We start from the raw sequence: 16,426 nt of genomic DNA, 5'->3' as shown, positions 1-16,426 counted from the left end.
TTATACAAAAAACATTCTTTCTTGTGCAAGGGATAAAACATTTCTTAAAACACCTGACACTAATAAAATTCTTACTTTTATGCATTCCCTTCTGAGCTGTACACTGTTTGGTATTATAGATGCTTACATCTGAGATGGGATACTTGGACCTGCATACATGTCATGCACTTTAGATGGTTTGCTGTGAGTTTGTGGGCCACAGTTTGCATTTAGATTTTTTGTGCATACTCTATGTTCATTTATGTTTTAATGCAAGGGCTGCTGGGATCAATAGGTTTTGAACTCAGCTTTCCTGAAAAATAGAATACAGTTTAGTAAAAAGTATATTTTAAAAGGGATAAATATTTCATTTTTTCTTCTTGCTAGCTTTAGTAAAAGGGACATACCATTAGCACTATTGATTCTTACCACTACTGACCCTTTCCATCTGTAGTGCTGTCTGCCTGTGGCTTATTTCCATTTTTCCTGTTATGGTGGAAGAGCTGTGCCAGCTGCTGTGCCCTCACATCTTAGGGGACTGCAGTTTCAACAAGCAAAGCAACAGGAGTGTGATCCACTACATATTCACCTAAATGTACAAGTATATAAATCATGAGGTCCTGTCAACTTCAATAAGCTTTTGCTTCTTAAGATGGCATGCAAATTGTCTTCCAAGACACAAGATAGCTGACTGCGCTAAAGATGCAATTGATTATTCTCTGTTGACATGTTTCGATGAAGGTCCAGCTGTTTGTCCTCATTGAGAAGTTCACTGAGAAGAAAGCTACAGAAGGCTGCAGGACAAACGTGGTCTGAGCCCTTCTGTGCTGGTCTCTGAGTTTCTTCAGATGGGAGCAGTGGCACACTATGAGTCTGCCAGTGTAGCACTAGGCTGCAGTTTTTTGAGGCAGCTTAATGAAAGTAGGGTCAAATCTATGGGCATACATCTACCAGCATTTATATTTAAATTCAAAGGACAGTCAGTATCAAAGCTTTGTAAGATATACTTTGCTCTGCATTGTGACAGTGAGCACGCAAAGCTGCAGACCCTGTGGATAAATGCTCTGTCATGAGTATATACTTTTAAATGTAAATAAACTAATTTGTGTGCTCTCTTTATAAAAACAAGAATTTTCATATCAACTGATCAGCACAGATTTCAAATGTATTGTATCCCTGGTTTACTCTTTACTCTCCAGTGTGCACAGCATTCACTCACAATTTTCCCCCATGACACAGACAGATGTTTTGGAGCAATACATTTCTGACTTTTCAAAGTTTGTGATTTTTCCTTTCTAACAGTTTATTACTCTGTTACATTTTTTCTGTTTTCATCATGGAAATGTTGGAGATTTCAGTGTCTCTTGTTGGCTGTGTTTCCATACACAAGGAATTCAGTTCTGTAGCATTTGTATTATGAGATCACCAAAAGACTAAATCAGGCTTTAGCATCCTTTAACCCGCAAATATTATTTTGAGCCACTGATCCCTTTAGAAACAATTGAAAGTGAAATTATTTCACAAGAAGAAGCTGCTGATCAGCAGCTCCCCCTGCATTCATAAACCCACCTTTAACGATCACTTTAAGGTCAAGGTGATGAGAAACGCTTCAAAGCAAATGCAAAGAGGTATTAATTTCCACTAGCTGTTCTCTTTAGTCGGGTTAGGGTGTCCTGCAGCTAGAGAAAGAGCTATGAAGCCTCTTTCTAGTACTTATATAATTCTCACTTTTGTCAACCTTTATTAGATCTCCAGTGCATAATCTGTCTTCTAGCCCAGACAAGTCCAAGAGGGGATAAAATAAAGGGAGAAAGTAGAATCTTTCATGAATTGCATTGTAATATAACTAGATGTAGACCTCTTGTAAGTTTATCCTGTCTTGAGGGAGGATCTTGGAATCTTAAGGTCCCTTAGACCCTACTTCTTGTGATTTATTTCTGTGCATTGTAGCCAATAAAGATCATGCTATCCCAGTACATAATGATGTACCAGAGAAGAAAAAGGAAAGCCTATGGCTAGATGATGGGCTACAAAAGAGGCTCTGTAGGCTGCATATCTTGCATTGCTGCTGAGCAAATTATGTGACTGTGGGCAGGTCAGAAAATTTCAAGTATCTAAGGGGTTTTTTTGTAACACAGCCTCAGGTTTTGAAGAAAAGCATTTTTCTTTGGTTGCAGGGTACAAGAACATTGATTAGTAGGAGTATTAAATAGTTTGCAGTTCCAAGATACTTTATAGAATTAAGTATTCTAACCTTTTTAAAAAATCCTGTATTACTAGTAAAACCAATGAGTCTACTCAAGCATTTAATTTATTACTGGTGTTAAAAAAAAATGATACCTTAGGGATACCTTAGGGATATCTTCACTTCTTTCTGCATATGAGATGTTCATACTAGCTGGCACTTCTTTTCTTCAAAATATCAGAAGCAGCCCTAGGGATAGTTCTAGCTACCCAGGAAAGGCAGACATCAAAAACCCTACAAATATTTCCTGGAAATCTGAATTTTACACTAAGGTTAAAGAGAGAAGACAGAGAGGAGCAAATTCTGCTTCTTCCTTTTCCAAAGTACAGATATTCTTATTTTTTTGATAGAGGGCAAATTTTGGAGCTTGCTTTAATGAGGACCTCTAAACATATTCTGCAAATTGAGAGTTCCCCTTTAAGTTTACTTGTTCAAACTGTTTAAACTGAAGGGGAACACAGCAAACGCAGCACTACTCAGTCATGTGTCCTGTTTGTGGTTAGTCACACAAAGCCAATTTTTTCAGATGCTAAGCTCTACTCTTTTTTTTTTTTTTTTAATAAAGAAGATTGAACACAGCTGCTCTTGACATCAAAAACAGTCACTGAACAAATAAAAAAGCACTATGCTATCAAAGTAACCACTGACATTTAGAAATTACTGCAGTGAGCTTACCTAAGAGATGCTGAGGACAAGACCTGCTATATGATGAAGTACCTTTTCTCATTTTCTTGAACCCAACCTGTGCATTTTTTCAACATATCACATCATTCAGTTTGTCTCTGGTGATGTGTTTACCCAAAAGCTGCTCTTTATCAGGAGGTTGCTGGTGTTTCCTGTCATTGCTACATCAGTCCAAGGTGTTTAGAACAATAAAAAAATGCTGCTACAGGCAATGTCACAAAATTAAATTAAAGTTAAATTGAAAAGAGACTCCTTAAAGTTATGATAACAAATGGAAGAGGAACTGGAAATGTCACAAATGGAATGTGACTGTAATACGATATTTAGAAAAAACACAAACAAACATAAAACCCCTTAAGCACCGCAGTGAGTCATGAAACCAAATATTTTTAGTTGTCTTTTGTGAATCTTCTATTTCCAAGCTTTGTTTTCCACCATAAACAATGCAGGATCCACCCTGCATCTGTGTGAGATAGAACTGGTGGCAGCCTCTGGCCATCCAATCCTCAATCGTGGCCTTCTCTATGAAGGACTGTACCCACACCGAACATTTTTCCCACATTTCTAAATAGTTGACCTGTCTGTCAGGTTTCCTAACTATCTCTTTCTTTGTCTTGCAAGGCAAATTCAAAGCTTTAATTCCACGTCAGATCCATAGATTGCTTTTTGCTGGAATTTTTAATGGCAATGAAATTGAAGAGTTTCCTAGCACCTTTCCAGGCCCACAGTGTCTCTGCAGAGAGGTGAGCCCTGGGCACTGCAGACCACCATACGAGGCAGTTCCAACACAGATAAAAATCCTGGCCTTACCTCATCTTGGTCCCTACAGGTGATTCCTGACCTGCCAAGAAGTTTTTCCCAGTCCACAAAAACTCACTTCTGAAGAGGCCACTTCTCTCCTTGCTAACCTCTTCATTGTTTTCCCTAGCAATCCCCATCCAAACCCTGCTGAGCTTCTGCTTTGACCCCAGCTGGCAACAAGCATTTGTTGGCTGGGTTTTTTTTTCCCTCAGGCTAGAGCTGCTCAGCAGCTTCCTTGCATAAGAGCAGTTCTAACTGCAAAGTTCTCCTCAAGGACAGATGACTTAAAGACTTAAACTCTCCAGCCTCTCAGTCACATGATTTGGGGAAGGATGGGGACAGGCAAGGTGGAACTTCTGCAAAAAGGCTGTTCTCCTGGAGCTAAGAGGTGTTCCCTGACACAGGCAAACCTATTCATGTGTATCCTATGCCCAATGGCCAATGCAACAGCCAGATATGCTCCTTTTAAACAAAAAGGACTGTTCCTGTAACTCAGCCATCAGAATATCCTGACCTGATCCAGCACGGATATCTCTCAGCCATGTAGATGCCATTATTCCATTCATGTGGGCTGACTGCCTGGAAACTTCTCTGCAGCCAAACCTAGAGTGGTGTCCCCTGCAGCAATTGCTGCTGGCTCACTGTCTTCTGCCAAATGCCTCTGGCTGTGTTACAGCCTTGGATTTTTTATTCTGAGTAATTTTCTCTCATTTGTTTTTATGCAAGATGTCGAGTCTCCCTTAGGAGTGTATTTTTGTGAAGGGAAATCTTGACTCCTCTTATGTTTAATTACAAAGCATGTGAGAAGGGACACTTCAGGTTGTTTTCTACTGAGTTCCTCTGGCACCATCCCTCCTTCAGGTATCCCCATTAACTGGTAGTTTTTGCAAGTGTCTTTCCAGTATAACTGAGCCTGATAGCTGATATTCCAACCAGTTGGCTTCTGTGACATGAATGCCAACAGACAGTTCAGAGTAACCTAATAACATTTATTATTTCTCCTACCTGCTTGGCAAAGTCCAGATTTCACAATGTCAAAATAATTGTAATGTTACCATCCCTAGGAGAAGTTAAACCAGCAGATTTTGCTGTGGGCTTTCAGTGAGCCAGTCAAATGAGGACAGGGGCTGCAGTCTCATTTTAAAGCATTGGTAGATGAATTGCGGTGCAATGAAAGTCTCTGTTGGCTCAGTGACAACCTGAATCAGCAGAGAGCTGGGGACTGGCAGGGATGATGCTGCCACTGCTGCTGCTGTACTTTGCTCTCCTAAGGCTCATTCTCTGCCACCAGTGGCAGAAGCGTGTGGGGAAGTGCCCTGGCTGTTCTAGGGGCCAAAGGTAATTTTAAATAAAAGCTGAATGTGTAATAGCTTTTCTTTGTCAGCTTTCTGTTATTGTATCATTATTTGGCCATTCTTTCACTCAAGCAGAAAACTGTCTCCACTGATAAAGGATGTCACAGTGTATTTCTGTTTAAATCAAATGAGCATCTTTTTTGTCAAGCAAGAAGAGAACCACTTGCTTTACTGTGTAATCCTCATGGCAGAACAGCTCATGGGGCTCCCCATAACTTCAGCATAAGTGCTCCCAGTGACAGGTACGGATTCTCCTTTCTGATACCACATGGTAACAAAATCTCTGGAAGCGGCACACTGCTGTTGCTCTGAATATCCATCTCTGCAGAAGATACCTGTGCTAATGCCAACACAGCAGAACCAAGGGCCTGCAGTTTGCCAGTCTTCTGTGACTGATTGTATTGGTAGGCTAAAGGCAGTCACTGACATTGGTAAACCATGAGGTTTTTCTCTGGCTCCATTTTGGTCGGGGAACATCCCCAGGCACACTGGATTTCATAGGGCATGCACTTACTTTACTGGCTTATACCAGCATACACAACCTACGATAGCAGAGATCCTGAGCAGGAAAGCCCAGCAATAAGCTTGAGTTTAGACAAGTAGGATAAACTTCTTGAGTAGTCTTAGAGTTTTATAAGAGTTTGGGTGAAACTGCTCACATGTTAGATGTTTCCTTGTTCGACCTACTGCATTTTGACTACCAGAAATTCCTCTAGATAATACTAACTAATAGAGACCTTAGCTGAAGAGGTGGAATCAGAGTTTATGTTTAGCAGTGAAGGAAAAAGTGATATTTATCTAGTATATCATCTGAGTAGTTTGAAACACAAAACTTAACTGGGTCCTTATTCTATAGGTCTTGATAGGGTAATTACCTTGAAAGTTATGGTGTGCAAAGACATGCAGAAGCCTTTTGGACTGCGTGGAGATTCTGGATTCAGCATCTTAGACTTTAGATTTATGGATTTATGAACTGATGGGTACAACTGACAGGAACAAAGTATGGAAATGAACAACAGGATTTAGGGCTTCTCAAGACTGAGACTGACACAAGAACTTTAATTGGCAAAGTGAATATGTGTCCTACAAAATGTCCTAGGCTAGAAAGCCAAAAAGAAATACATGCTAACAGCTATGCTTCCACAATAATTCAGAACTGCTGTTTGAAGTACTGTATATCTATTTTCAAACCCATATAGTTCAGTAGATAAGAGTGTACTTGCCAAAGCCTATGCAAAAAGCTAGAAAATTATTTTGTAAAGTTATCCTCCTTTGAAATAAACTTAAAAGGAATAAACTTATAATAAATTAAAAAGGAATAAATTTATATTAAATTACAAAGGAATGCTAATTGTCACATTTTTATTACAAAGCTTGGCTTGGATAAACTAGCATATGAAATAACTTAAAATAGCTTTTCAGTCATGTCTTTGGTGATCTGAGCTTTGAGACCTGCATAATTGAGTAGGAAAAATCTGAAAAGCTGTCATATAATTTATTTTAACTAAGAAAAGTTCCCTAGATTTGCAAAGCCAATTTTTAGAAGATGCTAAGATTCTGAAGTTTGGGGGGGGGGTTGGTTTTTTTCCTTTGTTTTGGGGATTTTTTGGGAGAAGGTTAAAAATATTGACACTAAATTCTGTTAAATGAACAGTGAAATCTGACCTTTTTTTGTAGGAAAAGTCTCTGCTTGTAGGATTTTGGAGACTTCTCATCTTCAAATTCCTCATAAACCAAGAATTTCCTCATAACATTCTTTCAAAATACATTCTTAGCTGCAGTTTTTGAATCTGAGTTCTGTTGCTGGATTTACATTTTCAAAAGCTATTCCACTGATAGAAATGGACAGGAAAGCTTATTATGCAGCTACTTATATATAGGGGAAAATATACTGGAGCAATAAAGGAAATCTTAATATTTTGGCTACTGAGATAAGCAGGATAGTAACAATGTTTAGCATAAATGTGGAGGAAGTCTTAGTTCAGAAAGAAGGAGGTAGTATCTATTTTGGGTTACAGATAAGCCACAGCCCAATGGGAAAAGAAGAAAATGTTGATTCTTTACTATAAAACTTTGTATTTTGTCTTTATTAAACAATGTATTCACACTCGCATAGCATTTCCTTTTACATGTGTCCGAAAGCAGGACAGGATGGGGGATGAGGCTCCAGAAGACAGGAAGAAAGGCTGCATAACGCCAATTTTAAACAGAGGAAAATGGAGGAAGCAGCTAATTATAGTCTTTTCAGTAGGAGGAAACCACTTGGAAGAGCCTTGGCCCTTCGGGAGAGACTAGGAAGCGAGGTAGCTGTCAGGATGGCTTCACGGGGAGTGGTCACAGCAGACAAAGAGCATCTGTCTAGGCATGGAAAGGAGGTCACATTTAAAAGCAAGCTATCTGGGGTAGAGACAAAGACTGATCCTAATCTCTTAGATATGTTAAACCTGCTTCAAGTAGCATTTACCATTGGTTTGTTTGGAGGTGGGGGTGCTAACAGCATGTTAACCACTTCTTTTTCAACATGACCTGTTTTCCTCATCTGGCAGAGACAACATGGAATTTTTTTCCTGTCAAAGGGAAACTAACAAACAAACAAACAAACCCCAATCAGGAAAACTCGTAATTCATATCAGAAACAGGCATTTTCTGAATGGATTTCAGATTTTTAGTAATATATTTCAAAGAAGATTAAATATTTAAATATGGTCATGATGCTTATTCTGAGAGAGAAATTCTGCAGGAGGCCAGGTGGGAGCACATGTCAGAGACTGTAACTGGGCTTTGACCCAGAATATTTCACATCTGGGAGGAAGTCTCCTGTTTGGGATTTCAGAGAGAGCATTATCAAAGCTACTGTATATCACAACATAAGATGGGGAGCTTAATAGGTTCATCCTGTCATTCCACTACCTTTCTGCAGTATCTTTATTCTCAAGATGCTAAGGTATTTTAGCTTGCACTGCTCATAAAAAAAATGAAATAATAATTTTTCCTAGTAGTTAACCCAGGTGCAGAGAAGTTAAGTACAAGATTTTGTAACCTTTGCTCAGGTTGGTGATTGCTCACTCACATGTCTTAGCCAGAGCAGTCAGTGGGACTGCTCATATGTTTTCCATGGTCATCATCATGAGTAAGGATGATACTACCCAGCCCAAGTGCCTGGTACACAAGGTTGCATGGGAAGTATGTGGAAGAGCTGGCAGAATTCTCCTGATTCCAGTACCTCTGCTGATCAAATAGGCAAAAGTTCAATGCTATTAAAGTAGGAAGTTATCTGCTACAGTAAAATCAAATTGCAAGTGGTAACACATTAATACAAAAGAAGGAAAAAGAGAACTGTGGACAAGCATGGCCTAGAAGTACAGACCCTGTGTAGGGAGAAAAAAATTTAGTCCACAAAGTCCTCTTGGTGACATTAGTGTTTTTACTGGGTGGAGGAGCTGTTCTCACAAACTGTTCTGTGCCATCCTATAGCCAGAGCAAGACTTCTAGGGGCAGAGGTCAATGGACAAGGAGAAGAGAAATGGGATGTCTGGTTTTTAATTAATTAAAATGTAGGTGGATGGACTCTATCTCTGAATAAAAGTTCTTGGTTTTGACCTCATTGATCAAGTCTGTGAAGTAAACAAAGCCTAATGCACAGTATTAATCATGTGACATCTTATTATAATATTGGATTAATATATTTCCCAAAGAAAAAGTTTCTATAGGACTTCATATTCTCAGTGACTGTGGAACTAGTAAGTGGGAGGAAAATACTGTAAAAGTGACCATATTTAAATTCAAAGTGCTAACAGATTAGAGAATGGTTTAGCCACCAAGCTGTAGCTATCTCACTAAGTGACCTCTATCAGCTCCACCCTTCCAGCCATTTATTTGGACTCATGGCACATAATTTTTCCCCACAAAAGATGATGCTCCTAGACCAGATCTGCTCCTCTCTTGACACTTAAAATGCTGGAGCAGGTGCTGGCGTGGGAGGCAGCAGCTTTTTATCCAGAGCCATCTCTAAGAGGGAGAATTACAGGACGGCACAGTCAGCACAGCATGCTAATTTCCATTTTCCCTGTTCTCAAGTGCAATGGGTGTTTTTAAGTTTATGGCAATGATTTCTTGAGGAGGCTTTTAAAACTCAGATACTTTTTTGTCCTATGGTAGATTGAAACAGAGCAATATTATTTGTGAGATAAATGCTAATCATTCATTAGTAAAACTTTCTGCCACTTTCCAAACCCTTTTGGCTTTGCCTCAGCTGATGGAATGTGTACATTTGGATTTATAAAAGCAGAGAGCATTTTTGACTATAGGAAATTTCTTTTAGCAATTAAATAGCAAATCAAGACAAAATAAAACTTTTTCAATTGTCTCAAATTTCAGGAAATTGTAAACAGCTTGTTTTTCTCCCCTCTCTCATTTTTCAGCTTTTCATAACAGCATAAATAAAGCTGAAGTGTTTGCTGGTTAGTTTTTGTTGTGTTGTGGGTGTTTTTTTTTGTTTTTTTTTTTTTAATGGAGACTTTACAGCCTGATGAGCAAAGGACTTCCTGAATTAACTCCATTCAGCAATCTACTGGCACTGACACTGCTCAAACACCACACACTGCTGAAGTCTACACTCTTTGTGTTGCTTCTTAAAACTAGACATTATGTATTCCTTATGGTAGCCAAAGTGCCCTTGCACAGATTTATCTCGATACTAGGAATGCTCACGGAGTTTTAATCGCACCAAAGCTGACAGACACCCCCTTACTGACCATGGACAAGCTTTGGATCAAGACTTAGGTTGAGCCACAAGTCAAGCTGTGGCTGGGCAGACAGATTAACCTCTTTTCGTGGAAGGGAGCATGACTCAGTACAATGAGCAGGCAGTTGTTCCCTGCCAACAGGCAGAGCTGTCCTTTTATATAATTTAAATTGATTGCACGTTAAACCCACCAGATTTGGAGAAGGCTGCAGAATTGGGTTGTTGCTGTCCACATATTCTCCTACATGGCAATCAGGAAGGTGAAGAGAAATGAGTCTTACATTTCCTGACTTCTTACAGTTCCTAAAACAGCGAGTAGCAGCAGTGATTTGTCAAGTTTCACTGCAGTTCCCCCTCATTGCCCTCCTCACCCAGTCCTCGCCGGGGGGAGAGCTGGCTTGCTGCAGCAACAGCAGTTCTGCCCAGACAGCAAATTTCTGTGAGCAATGAGGTCATGGAAACTCGTGACATCCAAACCCTCATTTCCAGCAATATTGATGCCTACAAAGTGCCGGCCCTCACTACAATTACACAGGTGTCTGTCTGTCTGCTATCCTGGAGCACAGGAGCATTGTTTGTGCAGGGACAGGTACTTTCGCTTGCTGTGCTAGCTTGTCTCTACTTCTTTGTTTTTTTGATAACTTATTTTTGAAGATACTTGCAGCATGACAAGGTAACCTATTTTACGGAATATCCCAGAAATATCACAGAGAGCAATTGAGTATGTACACACAGCTACCCAAACTTACCTGGTCAAAACTTCATATGCACTTTAAAAACTCTTGAGCTTGTTAAGATTTCTTAAGCATTTGTTCAAATACTATATTTTAAGATGCATACACCATTCTGTGATCACAGAAATATGACTGAATCCATGCTTAAGGTGTTTTCAATTGATTTTCATTGATTGTCTACATCAACATTATATTTGATCAAAAGCCTTCAAACCCAAAATCTGAACGTCTCTCTATCAGCGCTTTGCAGTGACAAAAAAGGGAGAAAACCCTCACATTTTTTTCCAGCCACTGCTATCTTTATAACTTCATTTCACTGCAGCTCAGATTACTTTTCTTTTGAAGGTGGCATGTATAATTATCATTTGTTGAGCTAGATGCTAACATCACCTATCTGGCCACAGATATGTAATAGAGCTGTGCTCTTAAATCTTCACAAATCATTATTTAATCTTAACCTTACAATTAAACTCTAGCTCTGTGTTGCTGGTCCACTGTCTTTCTGCTTTAGAACAGCCCCTGATCTGTGCCAGCAAGCTTGTTGTTGAGGTCACTTCCACTGTGGCCAGCATCTCCTCACCTGAGGGCTCACACCCAGAAAAACACTCAGTGATTCATCACTGCAGCCTGAAAAGACTGAATTATCCACTCAGGGATTCCTAAGCCATGAGTTTGCTGCTATGTCATCACGTGCTTTGCTCTGGATTATAGGCAACTTCCATTCCCCAGCTCTTTAAGCCTGATGGGTCAGCAGGTGTTTAATCCCCTCTGCTAGTCGTTATTTACTCATCCTCCCCTGATATGGCTTACTATGGCTGTGAGTGTGTGTGCGTGCGCTCACGCGTGTTTCAATGACCTGACCGCCACATTTCTTCACAAAGTGAATCACACTCTTCTGCCAAACCAGTCCTCCACCCATCAGCAAATAGAGCCTATTCATGCTGTCCTGATGCAATAACCATAAATAAGGATCATGTGATAAGAGCTTCAGGAAGAGCTTGAAAAACACAGCGACAAGATGGAGTCACTGAGAAGCAGCCTATACCTGGAGCGAGGCAAATGCACAGGGCTGGTGCCCCATACATGTGCTAGTGCTGAACTTCATCCTCAAAACAATGTTGGCTGTCCTCTATTTTTTCTCTAAGTTCCTTGTACTCTCACCCCTACAGACACACCTGCTGAAGAAAATGACCCAATAAACATAAGTAAACCCAGAACTGGCTCTTGTATAAGTTGCCTGTGTGGAATAGCTGGCTGCTTTTTACAGCATACCATAAAATCTCTGAAGAAACACAAGCTCAGCTTATATGCAGGCATTGAGAAATTTTTCAGAAGAATCTTAGAGTCAGAGCATAGAAATCTTGGAAAAGCCAGCCCTTGATAGCTGCTATGATGCCTATCACAAATACTTTGGAGGAAGCAGCAATTATTATACACAATAAGAATGTATATAATTTAGATTGCAATTAGATTTTCAACAGGAAGAATAGATTTATCATATACCCTTGGGCAAGGCACAACATTTTTTTCCTGTTAGATCATATAGCAACCATCAAAGTTGCATTCTGTAGAGACAGTAAGAACATAAACCAACACAAATCTTGAATTTCACTCTAATGACCTACATACCTTTAATCAACCTTCACTGCTTTATCTGTATGCATCTGCTTCAGACTGGATTAATGCATAGTTACAAAATAATTTACAAAAAGACCTGCAAAGAACTTCATAGTATCTTAGCATATTTAGGTATCTCAGAATCATCCTGACTAGCAAATGACATAATTAGACCCAAACAGCAGGGAAATTCAGGATGTTTGATAAAATATTTCTTTTTCACAAGCCTCTGGAGGAAATTCAGTGTCAGATGCATCCTGAGAAGATGGATGGTATCCTGCAATTAAGAGGCCTCTATCCTGCAAAAAAGGCATTTCCCTTTCCTACCTTCTCCACTCACCAGAATGGTATTGCTTAGTTAGGGAAAAAGAACTGAGAGATGGGGTTATTTTTTGAACAATATCATGCTAAATTTAGGTTAATCTCCTTGTCTGCCTTAGGGCGATATGCCAGAGGGATGAGGAACTGTTATCACCACATTGCTACAGAGAGGGCAAAACATGCTGTGGTGACAGATAGAATCAGTCTGAGGCAATTTTAATTTTGCCAGCCTCTGGCAGAGCGGAGGACATTCCCTTGCACTGTGTGTAATGGACTGGCTCACCCTTTCCCCAGACAAACTGGGCAGAAGCAAGGGCTGCTGGACTGAAGTAACTCCTCGTGTTTCATTAAAAGCGTTGTGAAACCACTTCATGCTGAATCCAGGAACAATCCTCTTTGCTGTCCCACTACTGCTTCTGTCTAAAAAAACCACACCATGGGTACTAACACATCTCACACAGCTTTTAGTTCCTGTACCCTTCTGCCCCGTTACCCGAGCTGCTCATGGGAGATTCAATTTCCTGAAAACTAGTTCTTGAATCTAAATTTTTATCTTGCCACTTTACATTGTAACTAGAAGGCATTCTTGCATACTATGCAGAATTCCCTGCCAAGCCACCTGCCCAAATTTCAACAGATCAGAGTATTTCTAGTAGTTCAGAGCAGTTCAACATCCTGAAAATGTACTTTTAACTAATTCTTGCAACCATTTGCTATGCCCACTAGAGTTTGGCTGCAATTACTAAATTCATTATTAGAAGCAGGTGATTATTATTATTGATAGGTAAATGGAGCATACACGTTAGAGTTTGATTTCTTTTTCAACTGTTGAACTGAGATTTTTTTTTTTTGTTTGTTTGTTTATTTAAAATACTACAATCAGATATCAGATTCATAGATATTTTAAGCCCTTAGAAAAATGGTGCTAGGAAGCATTTTTGGCTCTTTCCCAAAGTTATATGACCATGCTGATTCTGACGTGAATTTCTTTGGATGAAGCTATTCTGGTGATTATGTTTTGTGTTTGAAATAACATGATTTTTCTCATCTTGAATTTTTCTCTTCTGAGTTCTCAGATTTCCTCAGATTTTATACTCTGTTACACACTTTAAAAAAATTCCCATTAATAGGTAGTGATTACAGTGAAAACACTCCAGATAGACCTATACAAGGCCTGAAAAAACCTATCCAGTTGCACAGAGGCCAGCTGGAGAAAAGCAGCTGACTTACTGGAAAACCAGCCATATGTGATCTTCAGAAGGATTACCGGGGGGGCAAGAATTTCCATCCTGGATGCAAGGAAACCAAAGCAATTTGGGATAGAAGTTAACGTATATATTGTCTGTACCTTGGAGTCCCTTTAAACAGATACCAAAAGCATCAGTATATAATATAATAGATACTGACACAATTAAATGCACCTTAAAAATTGTAAGTTTCCTGGTTTTCTTTAATCAAAATGTGTCATAATTTATTTGGACTAGAACTCTAGCAATTGATGTTTTTAATCGGATGCACACAGCTGGACAATATTTTCAGAACCATATTTTCCATTTGCCTCACATTAGTCACTTTTGGGAAAAGATCAGCTTTCTGGGACTTCAGACCATTTGTTCCAGGGTCATCGCTTACTGACATTGAGTCTGTTTAGACAGAGGCTTTTTGACACAAATATTGCGTAAAGCATAAATATAGCATGACACTCTCAGTGACTGTCAGTTCTGTGACAGAGCTGGATGCTTCTGCTAAACAAAGCCAGGAAACAGTCAGAAGCATCTTGGAATCAAAAGGCAGGAGGTCAATGAAGGTGACCTTTTACTCACCTCATACTAACAGGACCAGGAATGCAACAAATCTAGCTTTATTTAATTCAAGTGTCATAATATCCTCTGACAAGTTCACTAGATTTATATAAGGCCTAAATTAAAATTGTAAAGCAGTTAAGTTTTTAAATTTTATATGCACATTAGATGACACTGTAAGGAAACTATTTCTAATATTGCCATTCACTGCATTTTAAGGTATATTTTCTTTCCACGAGCAACTCCCTCAAGGAGAGGATAGATTTCATTTGTGAATGTTCCAGTCTGGACTGAAATTTGGCATGAAACCATCCAGATTCATAACTCGAGCCATTTGGATTCATAACATTAATAATATTGATCAAAAGTATGCAATGCTTTCAGAAAAGCTATCTTCATCTAACGAGCCAACACCGTAACACATTTTTCTGTGCTTGTCGTGCTACAAGTGGCAGCCAAGGACAGTGCCCAGAACTCGGATGTCAAGTGGATCCTGGAGTTTTGTAGGTTCCCCAAAATTCCCCAAATTATGAAGGCTGGAGGAGCACCCTGCCAGCCATCCGCAGGAGTGCACAAGTCCTGCCTCCCAAGGCAGGAGCCCCCGGCGGCCCCAGGGAAAGCTGTCCCGGCACAGTCGAAGGTGTCCCCTCCTGCCCAGCCGTGCCAGCCTTGGGGCCACGCTCCTCCGGGCAGCACAAAGCAGCTGCAGTGCAGGAGAGGATCTGGCTCTCCAGTTTATGGCAGGAGCACACACTGGACTCCTTCTCGGCGCACAGGAGCAGACAGACGAGGTTGTGTTCAGCCGCGCACAAGCGAGTATTTATTCTGTCCTCCGCCGGCTGCCTCTCTCCCCGCCGCCCGCCTCTCGGCTTCCCGTCTCCTCCAGCAGGAGAGAAAACACGGCAGCGCAAGCCAAGGACTCGTGAGCTCCAGTTCGGCTGCTGGTATTGACTCATTGTTTGGCCTTGCTTAGTCATTTAACCTCTCTGTCCCTAGTTCCCTCCTGGAAAAGGACAAGGCAGCTGTATTTCCCTGGGCTCTCCCCAGGAAACAACCCGGGGCTATTTCGGAGAGCAGAGGCATCAGCGCTCTCCCTGGGACAGCCAGTCCTCAGCCGGGGACAGAGCAAAGTGCAAGGGGCAGAGTCATCCTGTGACTCGAGGTGTGCTGCTGCTAATCTTTAACCTCTGAGAGCCATGTTCCTGAGCTCCGGCAGCGAGATCCCTGCAGCTGCTAGAATGTATTGTACAATGAGCAGGTCTCTGCCTTTCTGACAAAGGAAATCACGGCTTACCTCGGCTTACCGACAGCGTGATCCCCTCTGCTCAGAGATGCTGGCTGGCTGCCACATTGCCCTTGGAAATAGAGCACAGAAATGTAGGACTAACAGGCCAAGCCTTGGACACAGGCATTAAATGAAGGAATGGAATTGCTATGCCTTGGAAAGTACCCACAAGTCCCTGCTAACAGCAAGGAACCTTGTAGATACCAGCCATTACACCAACAAACCTACTGCATGGAAGGCAAGTAGTGCTGCCCAAATGGCTGAACCAATACAGCATGAAGATTTGTGTCAGTGTGTTGTTGCCTGGATAATTTCCTCCTAGCAAAATTTTAAATTTCTGTGACCTTTGGTAAGGGTTATTCGCTGCCACATGTCTCACACACAGTGTGACTAGCAGTGTAACATTATGGTTTTATTATTATTATTAACAACAATGAATAGTCACTTCTCTTTTTTCCCCCCTAATTTCTAGATTTTTAAATTCTGATATGGTGGCATTTCTTTCTCAGCCATAAAAAACCCCTCAAGGGTAGAGGTTGTCACTTATCATTTGGCTTTAGGAGCTGAAGCTTAACAGAGCAATGTGATGGCTTCTGACAAAAGCCGGAAAGCTGCCAACAGAGGCACTTGCCAATATTAACAGATAAAAGAGATAGGAAAATATTTCAAAGCACCAGGGAATGCTCTTCAAATGAGAGGTGTCTTTCTACATTTACTCAGCCAGGATGAGGGCAGAAGAGGGAGCTGTGCAGTTTTGGCGCGCGTAGCTACTCTAAGCAAAGCCTGAATACTTGCCAGGGCACCAGCTGGCTGGCTGCTTTATAATTCCTATTGCTCTTGCAAGGATGCAGCATTGAAG

At 40.6% G+C, this 16,426-nt stretch overlaps 1 long non-coding RNA gene across 1 annotated transcript; it reads right to left on the bottom strand.

Annotated features, from left to right (window-relative positions):
- Nucleotides 1–202: 202 nt before the first annotated feature.
- Nucleotides 203–15,730, bottom strand: LOC137470892 (uncharacterized). Its single transcript, XR_010997299.1, has 4 exons — nt 15,577–15,730; nt 10,000–10,111; nt 409–568; nt 203–292 (listed from the first exon to the last, which is right to left on the bottom strand). It is a non-coding gene; the product is annotated as an uncharacterized lncRNA (long non-coding RNA).
- Between the last annotated feature and the right edge of the window lie 696 nt (nt 15,731–16,426).

Source organism: Anomalospiza imberbis, chromosome 3, assembly GCF_031753505.1.
Source record: "Anomalospiza imberbis isolate Cuckoo-Finch-1a 21T00152 chromosome 3, ASM3175350v1, whole genome shotgun sequence".
Classification (NCBI taxonomy): domain Eukaryota; kingdom Metazoa; phylum Chordata; class Aves; order Passeriformes; family Viduidae; genus Anomalospiza; species Anomalospiza imberbis.
The sequence above is the reverse complement of the archived record's forward strand: the minus strand, read 5'-3'. Positions and strand labels throughout refer to the sequence as shown.